This window comes from Balaenoptera acutorostrata, chromosome 6 (assembly GCF_949987535.1).
Source record: "Balaenoptera acutorostrata chromosome 6, mBalAcu1.1, whole genome shotgun sequence".
Taxonomy (NCBI): Eukaryota; Metazoa; Chordata; class Mammalia; order Artiodactyla; family Balaenopteridae; genus Balaenoptera; species Balaenoptera acutorostrata.
Window position 1 is genome coordinate 20680510 of NC_080069.1, and position 18331 is coordinate 20698840.

The 18331-nt window shown below is 47.0% G+C and overlaps 1 long non-coding RNA gene across 1 annotated transcript in view; it reads left to right on the top strand.

Annotated features, from left to right (window-relative positions):
- The window catches only part of LOC103012473 (uncharacterized), a 72725-nt gene extending 58303 nt beyond the window's left edge, over positions 1-14422 (top strand). The window contains exons 2-4 of the long non-coding RNA XR_452075.2: positions 6052-6104; positions 6470-6658; positions 14275-14422. This is a non-coding gene — a long non-coding RNA (uncharacterized LOC103012473). The remainder of the gene's footprint in view (positions 1-6051; positions 6105-6469; positions 6659-14274) is intronic.
- The last annotated feature ends 3909 nt before the right edge of the window (positions 14423-18331 follow it).

Genomic DNA, 18331 nt, shown 5'->3' on the forward strand with positions numbered 1-18331 from the left:
CTGACAACCTAGCCCACAGAGGTTCTCGAGGAATCTAGCAAGGGAAGGGTCTCCAGCTAGAAATGGTCATGACTTCATTTAACTACAACTTAAATACAGTGTCTTCAGAGGGAAACTATGGTTCACCTGAAGCAGTTTGAAACCTCCCAGAAGAGTGGAATGTTGGCAGCAGATGTCAGCAGGCACCTCCAGGGAGTGCGTGGAACCTGCCCAGGGGGCCGCGGTCCTGGGCAAGGCTGCTTTCACCAAAAGGAGCCTCATTTGAATGGGGGCGAGCACACACAGAGGCCTGTGCCTGACCTGCTGAGCAGGGATTCTTTACCAGCCGCGTGTTCCTGGGAAGCAGTGCTGTGTCACACACCTGTCATGCCTGGTGCATTTGAACACTCACCCCGTGTGGGTCTGTGGGTGCCCATCTGGGGTTGCAACCCAACACCCCCGAACACCCACATTTATGCCCAGGAGTCCGGGGCTTAACTTCAGTCCCAGCAGGTGCTGTCACCGCTGCCTTCACCGGGGACCTCATCTCCTCCCATTTCTGGCCTCAGCACTGACACCAGGACAGATGGGGTTTCATGAATTCAGTCCCGCTCCTGGGCACCTCCTGCCCCTTGGGGTGGTGGTACCATTAGCTCTGGCCAGTGCTCAGGGAGTGGGAGAGCAGTGGGCCCCTCGCCTGGTCACTGGGCATGTTCCAGATCTGAGCTGCTGTCAGCTGTGTCCTAGAGAACAGAGGACACAGGGTGGCGCCCCCACTGATGGCAATAGACAGTGTGGACAGCAAATGCACCTTGTCATCTCTGCTGTCAAGGTGCTGGGTCTGTCACTGCCACGAGACCCCAATCACCCTGACACCATTTCTTCCTCCGAAGCCCCCAACCCCTGCCGAGACTCCTCACAGCCCCCCGGAGTCCACTCCCACCCACCCCACAGCCCAAGGGCCCCTCCTTCCTGGATCCTCACCTGCTCCGTCTCATACTTAGAATAAAATCCAAACTCTGAAGTCTGGCCCTGCTGACCGGTCTTCCAACCACTATCTACTCCCTCTCAGGAACGCCTGTCTCCCTGCTCCTCTTCAGACCATGGACTCATTTGTGTCCCAGCTCTCAGGTGGGAATGCTTCTCTCAGCCTTCTGGAAGGTTCTCTCAAATGCCATGTTCTCAGAGACGTGCAGGTCTTTGCTCTTAATATTCCTTGCTCTTAAACTGTGACCTCTGGGGATTCATTGTCTCCTCCACCAACATGTAAACACAGAGAGGTTGGTGACTCAGTGTTCTGTGCCCCATTCCAACATGCTTGTGTGGTTTCCACACACCACCAAGCAGTTCTCTGAAAGCAGGTGAGCGTCCTGCAATTCAACTCAATTTTGACATTACCCACACAGAGGCAGCATCATATCCCACAGGTTCGGAGCCTGGCCCCACGAGAACAACACCCAGACGCACACAACTCCAGACAACAATTGCCAGTCCAGGTTGTCACCTGGGCTTCTAATCGACTGGCTATAAATCAGAGGTTCCCATGACCCCCTCCTTGGGTTCAATTAATTTGCTAGAATGACTCAACAGAACTCAGAGGAACATTCTACTTACTAGGTTACTGAATTACTATAAAAGGATATAATTCAAGAATGACCAGATGGAAGAGCTGGATGGGGTGAGGTTTGGGGAAAGGGTGAGGGGGCTTCCATGCTCTTTCCGAGTGCACCACCCTCCCCAAATCACCAACCCAGGAACTCTCTGAGCCCTCTCCTTTTGGGGTTTTATGAAAGCTTTATGACACTGGTGTGATTATTTAAGCCATTGGCCATTGGCAATTCATCCAAACTCCAGCCCCTCTAACCTCCCGGAAGTTGGAGGTCGAACTGAAAGTTCCAACCCTCTTATCAGGTTCTTCTGGTGAATATCCCAGTGCTTAGCTGTGGTCCAAAACATAACCTCATTAACACAACAAAAGACATCTTTATGCTTTCCTCACTTCAGAAATTCCAAGGGTTTTAGGAGCTCTGTGCCAGAAACAGAGATGAAGACAGAAATATATGTTTCTTATTATAAACTACATTATCACAGCGGCTGTCCTGTTTGCCACTCTGTGCACTACTGCAAAGGCAGTGCTCAGAATCTGTCACTCCTGAGAAGTCTATAGGAGGGGCGGTCAGTCCCACGTGGTCCTGGGATCAGCAGGGAGGGCTCAGGGTGTGCAGCCCGCTGTTGCTTTGAGAATTTACAGCTGGAGTGACCGTGGGTTCAGGCTGGCGCCACCTTCACTCACACGGTCTCAGCTCAGATGAGAACTCCACTGAGACCTGAGGGAGGCAGAGGCCACGCGTGCGCGAACAAGGAGAGGGAGCAGGAGGCTCCCCGTGTCTCTATGTCAAGGCGACTTGCGCACATACGACCTTGTTAATTTCATGGAATTGGCACAACAACTTTCATACTAGGCATTGTTAATGCTTCTCTTCCTGTTGTATAGGGGAGAAAACAAGGGCTTGGAGAATGTGGATGGTCCCAGCCCCGTGGATGGTGACCTGGGGAACTGATGTTTGAGACTGGGCCTGCCTCCCCACAATGCTGCTCGCCCACCCTCTTCACTGTGCTGACGCTCAGAAGATACTCAAAGGCTAGGTCTGACAAAGGCTGGGCTCCTCCGCTCCTATTTCTGGGATTGAGCACTCCTAGAAGGAGCCAGGACACGAGCCATTTCTCTGTGGCTCTTCTGAAGGACCTGCCAGCTTTCCCACCAAGTGTCATTAATGATCAATATGATCCATAAAGATGCGTAACTGTCCATCTGCTTTGGGCAAAGGCTGCTTCGGAGGAATAAACCTGTTTTGACTCCACTTGCAACCAGGCCAAGGGGTGAGGCCGGCCGTCTGGGAGAATGCAGAAATCCCAGCCTCACATATGCTCCCCATAGATAGCCTGTCCCCACACTGGGCCTGTGCCAGGATGACCAGGGATAGAGCAGATGAAAACGGGGGCAGGTGGGACAAGAGAGGGGTTTTGTCCTTTTCTCCTCTCTGTTTTAGGCCCACCCACATGCCTGTGGAGTGAGATAAAGCCCACCCACTCCCACCTAGGGGCTGCTCCCTCCAAGGAGTCTTCCTGGAGGTTCAATCCACCCTGCCATGTATTTCATAAAGGATCATGCCCAGAACAGACAAGGTACTTCCACGATTCAATGCATGAAAGACAAAAATCCAATTATAAAATGGGCAAAGGACTTAGACTTAGTCATTCATGCAGGAGGAGATCTAAATGGACAATAAACATATGAACAGGGGCTCATCATTGCTACTCATCAGAGAAAGACACATGAAGCCTAGTGGGTCCCATTACATGCCTGCCAGTGTGGCTGAAATAAAACAGGCTTCAGTACCAAGTGCTGGTGAGGGTGGAGAAAAAAATGGATCTCACACGGGGAGTCTGACAATACTAGATCCACTTTGGAAAACTCTTTGGCAGTTTCCATTAAAGTAAGCACATGTATATCCTGGGAACAAGCAATTGACTCCAAGGTGTATTCTTAAGAGAAAAGAATATATATTTTCATGAAAACTTGTTCAACAATGCTCACAGAAGCTTTATTCATTGTAATTAAAAACTGGAAACAACTCATCCAATAACAGGAGAATGGATAAACCAATTCACTAAACGGAATGCAAAGCAAAATTAAGAAAAAAAAAGAATAAGCTCCTGATACGTGCAACAGCCACATGGATGAATATCTAAATCAAAGAGGCCAAACACAAAACAGCATGCCCTGTATGAGTCCATTGTGTGAAGGTTAAGAACAGGCAAGCAAATTGATAGACAGCTCAGAGTGATGGTTACTGCTGGTGGGGGAACAGGGTGAGTGTTGACTGGGCAGAGCCATAAGACAACTTTCTGGGGAGATGGAAATGTTCTATAACTTGAGCTGGGTAGTACTTAAAGAGGTGTATACAGCTGTCAAAATTTATGGAACTGTACTCTTAAGTTTTGTGCATCTTACTCCATGTAAATGATAACTCAATAAAAAATAAATTGTACCCAGCAATACCATGTTTCTGTGGATATCTTCCACCAGCAATGGAAAAAAGTTTCTGCTGCTCAACCTCCTCGCCAGCATGTCATAGATTCAGTTTTTTGGATTTCAGCTGTTTCAATAGATACAACAGCTAGCTCCCCCCAGAGGAAATAGTCCAAGAGGTCAAGCAGAAGTTGCAATGTCCTTCATCTAGACTCAGAAGTCACTCACCATCACCGTCACATACTATCACTTCTACAAATATTCTATCGGTCACATAGGTCAGCCCTGATTCATCATGGGAAGGAACTATTAACATACATAGTAAAGATCACAGGGGCATCTTAAAAGCTCGCTACTAATTTCACACAGGTGAATTTTTCTCCCAGAGAGGATAAGTGCACTGTGCCAAAATTGCTGAGAGATTTCTCTCAGTTAGATCGAAGTTCACAGAGTGTATGTTAGGGCCAGCTGGTATCAATTGACTGGCTTCCTGGTAAGGTGAGAACCAAGCTTTATCTGGGTGACTCACGTCTCCTGGTAATAACAAGTCTGCTGTTATTATTTTTGGCCCAGATTATTGTTCTAGGGGCTGGCAGTTGGCTGGATTACTAAGTGTGGGCTGTGTGAGGCTCTTGATCATCTCCTGCATCTCATACGCTTGTCCACGTTAACAATGGAGGTACATCACAGGTGTGGCACGGGGGGAATTCAAATTCTGAGGTCTTGAAGGTTCTACCCATTTTCCGTGAAAGACAGCCCAGGTTACAGAAACGTGAATGCCACCCAGGTATCCAGAGGCCATGATGCTGATACCAAGCAGAGTAAGAACCAAGAGGGACTTTCATTTCTTTAAACTTTTAACATTCAAGGGCAGGATTATTTGATTTTGCCCTTTACTTCCTTTGGTCTTTGGATTTGAAGTTACCGGAGAATTTAATTTCTCTCTGGGGACTCGGCAATGGGAGAAAATGTTTCCTTAAATTTGAGACACCCCTAGATTTTTTTTCAAATTATTTGGGGCATTTAATTTTTCCATTTACTCTTATTGAGGACTCCTGCTGAACTATATTGAAAGATGGAAGTGTACATAATTGGTGAAAGAAAAACAGATCCAAGAATAAGTGTTCTGTCTCGGGTACAGGTTGGTTTTGGAGATAATTTAATTAATAAATTATGTAACCGTTTCAGAGTTTGTTGGGGGTCAAACTTTTTGTGTTTCTGTCATTTATTGAGGTGGTTTGTCCATTTTGATGACTAGAGGTCTCTTGTCTGCGATGACTATCTTGGTGTGTGTTCGCCCTGGCCAGCACTACACTGTCTCCTTAAGTCAACAATTCTTGGGTTGAGAATCAGTGAGCCCACTTGACTGCAGATATACACCACATTCTCAAGGTCGGCTGTATCAGTAATATATGTGATGTTTTGGCTTCCATATGCTTATCCCTCTGACTTATTTCTCAGATGACTCAGAACTCATGGTGGGAAATGTGGATGGCATTTATTGGGAGCCCTAGCAAAGAACCCAACAGTGTTTGGTCTCAGCTGATTACCTCATATTCCCCTTTACAGAGAAAAATAGAAGCCACCAGACAGTAAATCTTCCATCCCCTAAACATCCAACACACATTACTATATAAATCTCACAACCTGCCCTTCTTCCCAAGCTATCCAGTGAAGAGCAGCCCTCTCCCTATCTAAAGCAAATCACAGCTCCATTCCGCCGAATACCCACAGATACTTTGGATCTCTTTTCTGTTCACCCTATCAGATGAATTCTTGCAGTAAAATATAAAACAGCCTCAAGTTTCTGTTACAGAACAAAAACATGAACAAAAATATAAAACACTACAGCTATTGTCTATCATTTCACTTTGCATTTATAGAAATTTCTCACAAGACTTGCCTATATTTTATGTCTCCACTTCTCACCTCCCAATCACTTCTCAGCCTTTCTAATCCAGCTTCTGACCTTACCATGTCATTAAAACACCTCTGGCTCAGGTAACTCATGATCTCCATGTTGTTGTCTGATCTTTCAGCTGCATTCTGCAAATGAGCACGACCTACTTCATGAGACCTGTTCTACCCTCAGGTTCAGTAAAAACCTTCTCCTGGCTTTCCTCCTGCTCTTTGGCTGTACCTTAATCCCTTTGCAGATTCATCCTCCAACCATTAAGCATGTGTATTTCTCAAGTCCTTTTTTACTCACTCTGCATATTCTCCTTAGATGGAGCAAACACTTTTCCCTTAACATCCATTTCCTCATTCTTCTTTTTCGCTGGGGCTCCAAATTGGCCCACCCCCTCAAGTGACTTGGCAGTCAGTTCCAATTCATCCAAGCCAGTCACAGTAATTCCCTTCCTTCTCTTTGCATGGGATCTGATTTTATCCAATGTGATGTGGCGATCCTTCTGCTGGGTATGTTTTGAGAGCTCTTTTTCTCACTCTTAATAAGAGATACCAGGATGAGTTGACCTGAGATCTGAAGCCTGTTCTACTCTGGCCACCCTGACTCCTTTGCCTCCTGAAAATCCAGTTGAAGTGTTGAGACTGCAGAACAGAAATATGGAAAGATGGGTTATTTATGCCATGGTGAGATTAACCAACCCTGTAACTGCTTTGCCATCACCCTCCTTGTAATATGAGGTAATAGATACTTTTATTGTCAACATCATCCTAAGTTGAGGTTTTTGTTACTTGCAGATATTTCTATGCTCTCTTGGTTTCAATTAGCGTTTACTTACAAAGTATACACACCTCAATGTCACTATGCCTGACTAATCCTCAGAGTTTCAGATTCATAAAGCTAAGGGCTGACTTGGAATCACTACACAGTTATCTGGAGGACTCCTTTAATTCAACATGCATAAAGGCTAAGTTATAATCTGTCCCCTTAAACCTATTACTCTTGCACCTTCTGTACTGCAGTGAGTGGTGTCCATGCCCAGCAAGTATGCAAATAGAAACTTAGACACTGTCCTTATATCTCCTTTTCCTTCTCTCTTCATCCTAGTAAATATCTCTAATTTAACTTCTCTCCTTCTCACTGCCTGTCATCTGCTATATGCTATTACCTCCTTTCTTCTGGCACTTTTTCTACTCCTCGATCTAAAGTTTGTTATTAATGCTAGCCTTTCCGCCTAGGTAGTAATTGCCATGACCCCCCTGACCAGGTCTGTTTTCGTCCACCATTATGTCTGTACTGTCCCCTAGAAAGTACCAATAAAGACCTGTCGGTCATCCCAGAGCTGTTCCCTTCCACAGTGCGTGCACCTGGGGGAGAAACCTCACAGGAAGTTAATACCAGAACATGGCTTAATTTTGCATCTGTTTCTTCCACAACTGAAAAGACTGATTTATTGATGCATTCAGTATCTTGTCCAATTACTTAACCATTGGGTACTTACTAGATATCAAGCACTCTGGTCATATGGAGAGGGAAAATTCCATAGACCCTGCCATCACAGGCCAATGGGGCACAGATGTGTAAAGAGATAAACTAAGTCCCCTACATGGAGACACATAAACAGGGGCAGTAGGAGTCAAGAGGAAGGTCTGCATTTCTCAGACAGGAGAAGAGAGGATGGTCAACAGGGAGAGTGGAAAGAGGAATTCTGTGCAAAGCCATGGAGGTGTGCATCAAAGGCACAGACAGGCCAAGAGAAAGTGTCATTTCAGACAGTTTGGTCTTGTGGCAGTGCACACAAAAGGTGATTGGAAGTCAGAGCGTGACAGACGGCAGCATGTTGATTTGTCCCGTGGGAAATGAGGAGCCCCTGTCCAGCTTTCTGTTTTGGAAACAGGAGGTGGCCAGGGCAGCAGCATTATTGGCCCTGTGATGAGGTAGGGGCTAGACTCACAGGTTGTCCTGGATGTGCTTCTTATGTGCCTGGGATTCCCGTCGCCGTCCTGCCCTACCGTTGTCTTGGTTCTGGAATCAGGTTGGCCAGACTGACTGGGAACAAGTGAAGGAGTCGTGTCCTCTCCCTAAACAGACGCGGGTTAAGGGCAATGGCGAGTAGCTTTGTCATCATCGTTCCATACAGCCAGCCACTCTACTATAAAATAGCTGAAGTCATAATGCAGAATAGTTATTGATCCCACCAGTAGGCACATTTCGGAGCGTGGTGAGCCTGGAGTCAGATAGGGTGGGAGTGGAAAAGAAGGGATTGTGCACTGACATGGATTCGGGCAGGAGGGGACTGCGGGGAGTGGGCGGGATACATCATCAGTCTGGAACATCTCTTACATGTCTCTAAACCAGGAAGAGCGACCACAAGCTCATATGTCCCCGTCGTCCTATCTTACCAGAGGACAGTCTCACTACCTGAACCCTCTGAAGGCCATGGTGTCCTTGAATCCTCAGCATAGGACCCTGGACAACCACTACCTAACTACCAGAGGTGACACACCAGATGAGACGTGTGTTTCACCTACGTGCGTGCAGGCCCATCCCTGGATGGAGCCTTTTGTGTGTGTGGTATCACTGGTCCCACACCTTGCTTTCATTGTCTTTATTTGGTTGACAGTGAAATCAACTCTTTTGGAGGGTTTTCTCAGTGTGCAGGTGCTCTGGAGGCTTTACCCGGGGAGGGAGAAATGGCCTCATGACCTGAGCCAGGCACAGAAAGTGCTAGTCACTGACCTCATCCTTCTCTTATCCCTTTCCTTATCCTCCCACCACCAACCAAGGCCCTTAGGTGGCCTTGTTTAGATTATACTATAAGGAGGGGTGTCTGATGCCATAAAAAGGGGGGAGAGTTGTGGAGATGAATGGGGTGTGAATCAAAGGCTTTCCCAAGAGGCTAAAGGCTAACTACTCATCTGGAAGGAGAACCAAAGCACCTGCTTGGAAAACACCAGCTCTACCTCCCAGCCCATGGTCAGGAGTAGGAGGGAGAACATTCACAGCTGCAACTGGAAATGGGTGCAGGGGGAGTGGTGTTCTCAGGGAACAGCCAATTTAAGAAAGGGAAGAGGAGAGAAAGTTCACAGAAGAAAGAAGTGCCTGAGGCTATGGGGTAGTTTGCTGGTGATCGGAAAGGGAACACTGGGGCTTTGGAGAAGGGCAGGGAAGTTAGGCCCCAAGCAAGGACATTTTTTTCCTCTCTCATGCTTTGTAGAGCTTGGACAAGCACATTCATTCAACAGAAGGTTTTGCCCAGATCTCTTCCTTGGTTTCAAGCCAAGGCACATTTCTAGCGAAGCAGCACCCACGGAGCCCAGGGGTTTGCTCTCTGACCAAATTTTCCTCAAAACAAGTGAGTGGTCTGAGCTGGCCTGAGCATGTGCTGGTACAAAATGTTTGTTTTACTAACAACTTGGGTCATTGACTGCAAACGCTTGCACTCGTGCTGACTGAGATGAAATTTGCTCTTATCGTAACTTATAGTACTGGTTACTTTATTTACTTATTTGTGTTTGTTTGTTTATTACTGTCCAAATATAAAAAGACTTTGGTACTCACAGCATCTTCTTGTCTGAGACTGAAGCTCACTTTCTGTACTAGTGGCCAAGTACAGAGAAACATTTCTAAAAAGGGTGTGACAAAAGGGGAAAATGACTCTGGTATTTTTCTGTAAATCCTGAATGAACAAGTCACATTCTTTTTTTTAAAATTAATTTCTAGTTGCTTTATAATGTTGTGTTAGCTTCTACTGCACAACAAAATGAATCAGCTATACACCTACATATATCCCCTCCCTTTTGGTGGGAGGAATTGGGAGATTGGGATTGACACAAAAACACTATTGATACTATGTATAAAATAGTCAACTGAGGGGAACATACTGTATAGCACAGGGAACTCTACTCACTGCACTGTGGTGTCCTAAATGGGAGAGAACAAGTCACATTCTTGCTTGCATTGTGAGCCGAGTGGGTTTGGGCATTACTACCTGCAGGATCTTCTCCATGGTGGGGGGAAGCTGTTGTGAGACATACCTGTGGCTGGTGAGGGAGAGCTCCTCCAATTTCAGAATTTATTTTACACACAGAAATGCAGCATAGATCATTCCCAGGGAAAGGCTGATGGGTGAGACCTTGAGTAATCCAAGGAAATGCAACCATCCTCCACCTCTACCCGTTGCCCGGTGCACTTTCCTCCTTGTCACCTGGCCCCCCCAGAGAAGCACTGGGTCACATGTGAACTAGGCAACCCCATACCCTTCGGGGGGTGGGGAGAGTTTATCCTCCCTGCTTAGCTCTGCATTAGCTGCTGTATCACCCCCCCCACCAACCCCATCTCCCTGCCACTGGGTTGTTTCAACTCTAAATTCAGATCAGATGCCCACTGATCTTTTGTTCCAGGGACTGTCCACATTGTGGGGAACCCTGATGCCCTGAGCATACAAGAAACAGGCAGCATTTGAAGAGAGGGAAGGAGACAGAGAGGGCGAGTGAGGCTAACACAAGGAGGCATATCTCTGAGGTATCGCAGGAATGTCATCTTCCAAACCCCAGATTCAAGGTCACATCACCAAGTCATCATAGTCAGGGTTTTAGGGCCCACAAAAATGAATTGTGATTTTGCCAGCTTCCATATCATGGAGCCATTTCCTGCTGGCCCTCCCAGGTCCATAGCCCACTCTGGGAATGACCCGGCCCCAGCTGCTCTTTTGGCTAAGATGCCCCACTGGACCCCACTGGACCCCACTGGACTGAGAGGTCTTCATTCTTTAGGTGCCAGTGGTTGAAATCCAGTGGGAGGGGATGTTTTACCTCCATCTCTCACTGAAATAAATGGACTGTCTGTGATCACACCTGGCAGGGAGCCATGTGCTTTGAGAGTTGGCAACTGCCCAAGAGAGCAAAAAATTAGTTGTAAAAGCAAGAGATCTAGCAGGTTAAGAGAGTAACTCAGGTTAATGAATGAGTGAAACATGCATTAACAGGGAGCCTGGTCAGACGAGGACCCTGCTTTCAGTCTACTTCTATCCCAAAGGACCTGTTCCAGTCAGTAGCAACAGCTCTTTTTTTTTTTTTTTAAATACATTTATTTATGTATTTATCTATTTATGGCTGTGTTGGGTCTTTGTTTCTGTGCGAGGGCTTTCTCTAGTCGTGTCAAGCAGGCGCCACTCTTCATCGCGGTGCGCGGGCCTCTCATTATCGCGGCCTCTCTTGTTGCGGAGCACAGGCTCCAGACGCGCAGGCTCAGTAGTTGTGGCTCACGGGCCTAGCCGCTCCGCGGCATGTGGGATCCTCCTGGACCGGGGCACGAACCCGTGTCCCCTGCATTGGCAGGCGGATTCCCAACCGCTGCGCCACCAGGGAAGCCCCGCAACAGCTCTTTAAATGGACCCTTTCTTTGATGTTGTTTCCTTTCGTGACCTTGTGAAGATGGTCAAGGACACTGGGGCCTGGAGCTGCATCTCTTTGTCAGTGCCAGCACCCGGAGAGGGCCTCTGATGGACACCACGTGTTCTATGAAATCTGTAGCTGGAAAACAGAGGGTGGTTCAGAGCCAAGTGCCAAAGCTGAGATGTGTTAAGAGCCCACTCCAGCGAGACCAGCGTGGTGGGCATCATGCAGCCAGGAGAACCACATGCTGAGAAAACTGGGGCCCTGGAGACTGTACTGAACTTGCCCAAGATCACATGATGGTACAGAACTAGGACCAAGCCCAGCTCTTCCGAAATTCAGGTGGTGTTTCCACATTAGCTTGTGTTTGTGTGGTGCTTTATCATTCCCTGGCAAGTTTACCCAATCACCTCATTTGATCCTCAAAGTAACACAAATGGCAAGGTATCCACAGACATTTTTACTCCAGTTTACAGAATCTTTTATTCCCAGTTCATGTTTCTTCCTTTTACTTGTCTTTGGAGTGGCGGAGGCACTTTAAGATGTATCCATTCTACACTGGAGATGAAACAGAATGTGGGGCAGGTCCCTAAGATGTGCAGAAAACGGTTCCGTTTCCTTAATTCTTGCCTCGTGGGGACAAACACCATGGCGACGGCAGTTCTGCCTGAAGCAGGTGTGTGCTGGGAACGCAGAGTTGAAGAGAAACAGGTGTTCCCTCCATCACTGGGCGCTAGAAACCACACGCAGTTTGCTGTCTTCTGAAACAACGCTCATTCTAACCAACAGAATGCACCCCTGGCATAAATTGACACCATCAGTGAGCCAAGCAACACATCTTAACTGACCCATTCTCACCAAGGAGGGAACTTTTATTCTTGAACCTTGGTTGTGACTTGGTGGATAAAGGACGATGTGTGTTTGGAACTAATTTTTCATCAGCTTTAAACTGAAGTGACCTTAGGTTTCTTATTTGGAGAAAGTCAAGTACTGTGATGAAAAGAACAAATGGAAATTGAGTATAATTTATCACTGCATAGGCAAAGACATGGAAAGATCCCTCCAGGCTCTCATGAAAGCAGGTGGCCTGGATTCAGAGGGCAGAGGAAGGCAGCAGAGGGGCGAGGAGCCAGGACCGTGCCTGTTCCTTGGAGGAAGCTGGGGCTACCCAGCAGTTCTCTGTTCCTCTGACATCTGCTGCAGAGGTTGCTCCTGACCTGGGGTATCTCAGGCCACGAGGGGAAGTGGTGGGCAGCTCTGTCCATTCTGGATGATCCATCTGCAGGGAGGAAGGCACATCCTAAGAACTCACTTGGGGGTCTGAATGACCCTAATATTGAATATTGATTGAGAATGCTTGAGAAGCTTGCAATCTATGATAGATCTTCCAGAAAGGTGGGAGCTTTGTGGGGGCTGCAGATTGAGGGAAAGGGTCTATTTTTCCCCTGATGAAAGTTGGTCATTCTTAATGATTAGTAAGTTGAGGAAGGTCGGTGAGGTCCATGTCCTGCCCTACATTTCCTCATTGGTTCTTTCTGAGGTCAAGGTGTATAGGATGGAGGACCAAGGGGCCCAAAGCTTGAGAAGGGTTCATGTGCAAAGCACCTGCATGATCCCTGGCTTCCGGTTCCTCTCTCTGCATGGGGACAGTCACAGAGCAGTTTCTTCTCTTGGATGAGCTCGAGAAGGAAGTGAGCAGCAGTCAGCAGCCAGGCTCTGCTCTCGCTCAGGACCCTGTGGGGTGGGGCAGGTCAAGTGGAGTTTTAACATTATGAGCACAGGTCCATGTTGTATAATTCTTATTCCCCACGATGGCTGGCATGTTCCTGGTGCACGGTGTGTGTTCTCTGAATCCTCGTTGCGAACTAAATGTGTTAAATGTGGTCCAGAATATTCATGACAAAACCTGTCCTCAGATTGTCTTTTCTTCCAGATTAGATTATTTTGGCTTTTTGGGCATGCATTTTTCTTTCCCTCTGCTCTTCCCTTTGGTTTTCTCCATCCTCTTCTGTAGAAAGTTTGAACAAATGGAATGTTGAGCTGTTTCTCTCCAATTGGGGATTATAATAATATTTTAATGATGTTGAGAACAATATTGAGAAAAAGTTGAGAGTTGCACTGAACTCCACAAATTCAAGCTGGGCAGGTTGGAAACAGCCATTTCTCTTTGCACTCTCTCTGTCTCTCTCTCTGACTCTCATCTCTCTTTCTGAAGCCATTTGTTGTTCATGGTGCTAGGTAAGGAGGTTGGGTTAAATTTGAGATTGGCTTCACTTTACTATCCTACCCTATAATAGTAAATTCCTCATGGGATCTATTTTAGAATGTAGAGGATGGGGTACTTGGACCACAAATTTTAGTATACAATGGCCTCCTCCTGGCAAAGGAGATGCTGGGTCATATTTCTAACAATTCAATGAAATGTTTCCATTTTAATAAACTTCCCACCTATGATCTAGAAAGCAGTCCTAATAAGATGAAAGAGACTGCTCCTTTTTCTTCTCTCTCCTCTCTGCCTATTCAAGTCCTTACTTCTTCTCAAAATCACAGTCAAGACTTCCTTGTAACTTGAGGCTGTGGGAATGCCCTGGATGGGGCAGTTTCTATGATCCTCAGTGCTTTGTTATCAGAACTGATCAAGTGTGCCCTCCGTCATGCCCTCCTTTGCTCATCCCTCTAGTCTCCTACAAACAACATCTTGATGGTCTGCACTCAATCCCCACTTCTGCAACCTGTGACAAGTAGCCTCTAGGTTGACCCAATAACACTCACCATCTGCTATTCACACTCCTGTGTAATCCCATCCCCTTGAGTGTGGGCGAGACTGGTGGCTTGCTTCTAACCAACAGAATATGGCAAAAGTGTTGGGATGAAACTTCTGAGATTAGGTTGTATAAAAGACAGTGACTTAAATCTTGTTCTCTCTCTTGGTCTTCACAACTTGCTTGTGGACCTGCCAGCAGCCACATGCATGATCTCAGAAGCTGATCCTTCCCAAAACAAGCCTTGTGGTGACTACAGCCCAGCCAACACTCGGACTGCAGCCTGTGTGAGATCCTGAGTCAGAGACACCTCAACACCACACCCTGAGTCCTGACCCACAGGCACAGTGAGGTAATAAATGGTTGTTGTTTTCAATCACTGAGTTCTGGTGGGAAGTTTTATGCACGGTAACTAATAGAACCCCTTAAGATCTTTTTCTCCAACTTTCTTGTACAACATTTTAGCATTGTCCTGGGTGGAGGCTTGCTTAAAATACACACATTTGATGCTACCCTCAGAGATTCCATTTGGATCGGGCCCCTGAAATCTCCCTTTTTAACAAGCATCTTGGGGTTACTGATGGAGGTTCAAGGAGCAACACTGAGAAATGTTGCCCAAGCACCTTCTGGGACTGCTGTGACCATGGTTTTAAGTCATTTTGAGTGCCAGCAGTAGAGATCCATTTACGGTCATTCAATATTATCTATGGAGTAGTTCTTAGCAAAAGTATCATGCCACTTGTAATAGGTTGAATTACTAAAAAGGCTGCAACAATATCTCCCATCCCATGCGCTCTTCTGCAAGGTGAACTTGACACTTCTCCTGTCCAGAGGTTGAGTCTAATTCCCTCCCTTGATCTGGGCTGCCCTCATGACTCGCTTGTGACCAATAGAATGTGGTAGAAGTGATGCTGTTTGACTTCCATGGTGAGGTCATCAAAGCCATGACTTCTGCCTGGTTCTTCGGGGACCGTAGCTCTACAGGAAGCCAGGCTCCATGTAAGAAGTATGATTATGCCAAGACCACCATGCCAAAGTGGTCATGAGTACACAATTTAGTTGACAGCCCAGCTCAGCTGTCACTCAACAGCCAACATCACCTGCCAGCCATGTGAATGAGACTTCATGAATGGCCAGTCCACTGAATGACATCTGACTCTGGCCCCATAAGAGACCCTCTCTTTCCAAATTCCTGCCTCAGAAATCATGGTGGCTTTAAGCATGTAAGTACTTTGTTATACAGCTGTAGTTGAACACTACTCAAGCTGGAAATACAGATTAAAAGGTGTATTCTCTCCTCTCAGCCTAATAACTAGAACAATGGAAAGAAAGAATTATAATCAAATAAAATGATTGTGACTTTCTGGGGATCATGTACAGAGATAGATACAGGGAGCAAAGGAGAATGAGTCTGGAAGAGAAAGATCATACTTAGCATTGGAGCTGAAGTTTGCCATACTCCCAAGCCAGGGACAGCACATCTAGATGCATCAACAAGCCCTGAAAATTACATGTAATTCAAGGGAGGGTGAAAGGCCAAGAAAAATGGGCTGGCCTGTCATGCACAAAACAGCTATTATGTGGGGAACCCACTATACCAGGCAAAAGAATGCTGATTTCATCTGGTCCCAGTGGGTGAACCACCAGAGATTTTGGAACATGCTTATCTGGGTAGTGTAAACATCCATTTGTTGGTTAAAAAAAAAAAAAAAAAAACAGTTATAACTCTTTGCCAATCAACTGAGTGGAAAAAGAACTGAAGTGCAACTCAAGCAGTTTCTATTTAAGTCCTTATGACTCACCCTATGATTGAGCAGATATTACTTAAGGCTGGTGCCCTCCCTGTAAACACCTGTCACTTCCCTGGTTTGCAGAGATGCTGGGAGACTAATGAGATCACATGTATGGAATGCATGCAAACCTCTAAGAGAAAGAAACCAGATACATTTGAGATATTATTATCATCCCCCCAGCCGTCTGGAAGTCAGCTTTCTAGCAAACCCAAGGGTTCAGAAGCCAGAAACTTCTAAATAAAGGAAAAAAAAAAAAAGAAAGGTATTTGGCCCCAGAGAAAGTAGGAAGCAGATCCGGAAACGACTGAAGAGCCAGAGATAACACAAAACAGGATACAGGCTGGTCATGCAGGAAATCCCCATACTCCTTGGAGGGAACAACAATAAAAGCCAAGACATTGTGTGCAGACGTCCAGAAGTGAGTGATGCCATGGGGAGGGATGAGCAGGAAAGGGGGGAAAGATAGCAGACTGGTGGGCAGTGGCAGAGATCAGAGGATGCCGACAGGCAGTTTGAGAGCAGAGAGAGCGGCTGAGCCGACTGTGGATAAATGGAAGTTGAGGAGGAGGGTTTAGAATGGCAGGGTGGTAGCCAGCCTCTCCCAAGCTCAGCAGCCGGACTTTTTTTGCAGAATGTCCTGCAGATCAAGGGGCGGGATCTTCCTCTTTGACAGCGTGGATGGAGCAGACATTTCTAAGCAGTGAGGAGAAAAACCAGATACTCTAGGAGGAGCCCACAGTGTGGCTACCTGGTGATAGACTTCAGTGTGTGTGTGTGTGTGTGTGTGTGTGTGTGAAGGGCCCAGAGGACAAGTAAGGAGCAGTTAGAACAGGCCAGTGAGAGGAAAGGATGACAAAAGACAGTGGCTGCCTGGAGGGCCCTATAGATGCTCCTGCCATGACGTGGTTTCAACTGCCTGCCAGACTTATTATAGCATTTCCATTTGTCCACACCCCTAAGACCTCCCGAATCAGGCCACCCTCCTTGGCAAAACAAACACCCACTAAAGAATCCCAAGATTTTCTTGTGTACCCCAGCTGGACGCACCGGATCTGGAGCCAGAAAGGGAAATGGGCAGGAAGCTGGTGGGTGCCCCTCCCTTGGGGGTGTCTCTGCCCGCATCTTAGATGGAAATCCTTGGCTGCCCCTGATGGTTATGGGACTGAAAACTCATGATGACTCTGGCTGTAGTCTCCCCTCTGCAGTCTAGACTCCAGAAGACTCTTCTGATTTTTGGAAAATGCTTCTCTGATCATGTGCCCTCTCTCTGTCCCAAGCGAGAGGATAGGCAGTCTTCTGTGCTCGCTGCTGGAGGCCCTGCACCCCCTCCTCCACCCACACAGGAGTTCATGCCCTCCTTCCAGCTAGCGCAGTGCTTCCCAAACTTGGGTGCGTGTTGAAATCGTCTGGGGAGCCCTTGTCTCACCCACACCAACTACGTCAGGGTCCCTTGAGGGTGGCGCCAGGGGTGGCCTCGTTTTCACTCTCCCCAGGTGATCTGTGGGAACACCCGTGCTAACCACCACGGCCCCGTGGCTTAGCCGGAACTGCTGGCCGCCATGTTGGTTGTTGGTGCATCTTCTGCCACCTCCCACCTGAGGTCACCCCGTAGGCCCAACTACAGGTAATTAAGGAAGAATATTCCTCCTATTCCTGGCACTTGTCTTCTTTGCAACTTCACATTTTTTTTGCATAAATTACTTGATGCATTTATGTTTCCCCTCATGGCTCGTAAGCTCCAGGAGGGCACAGACTAGGTGGGTTTTGCATCTGTATTATGTCTTTGATACTTGTCCCAGTGCCTGACACATAGTAGGTGGCCCATAAATATTGGATGAATAAACAGACAAATGAAGAAATACCTTATATTCTATAACTTCTCTTCTCCCAGACATTTCTACACACATTTTCCCTTTCCATCTCATGTGGAGAAAGGCTTGCATGAGTTGTTGCTTCTGTTTTTTCACATGAAACTAAGTGTATGACTTTTCTTCTTGATTAGTTTCCAGGGGAACTTGTTACAGAAAGAAGGCTGTTAGGAGGTAGGGGGTCTTACTCCCTGACTGTCAACCCACGGGGTGACTTGGTTCCCTTTGGTATCTGCTGCTCGAGACTGTGTTCTTCTCTGGAGGAGGGGGGTTGGGCGCTTCATCTCTCTGGTCTCTTTTCCTCACTTGTGAGGTGGGGGAGGGTCCTGACTCCAGGGCATCCACCTGGTGCTGTGTTCAGGGCTCTGCATCTCTTGTGGACTCACATGTTGCTTGCCCTTCCCACGCATCCTGGGTAATCAGACCCATCAGGCCGGTGGGTCTTAATTTGTCCCTGACCCCCTTGTTCCCCTTGGAGGCAACTGAAGATCACATTTTCCATTTTTTGGAGTGTTTCAGGTGATCTTTTGAGAGTGTGACATTTGCAGACTCAGCAGAGGGTTTTTTTAAATGTTTATTTTATAACTCTTAACC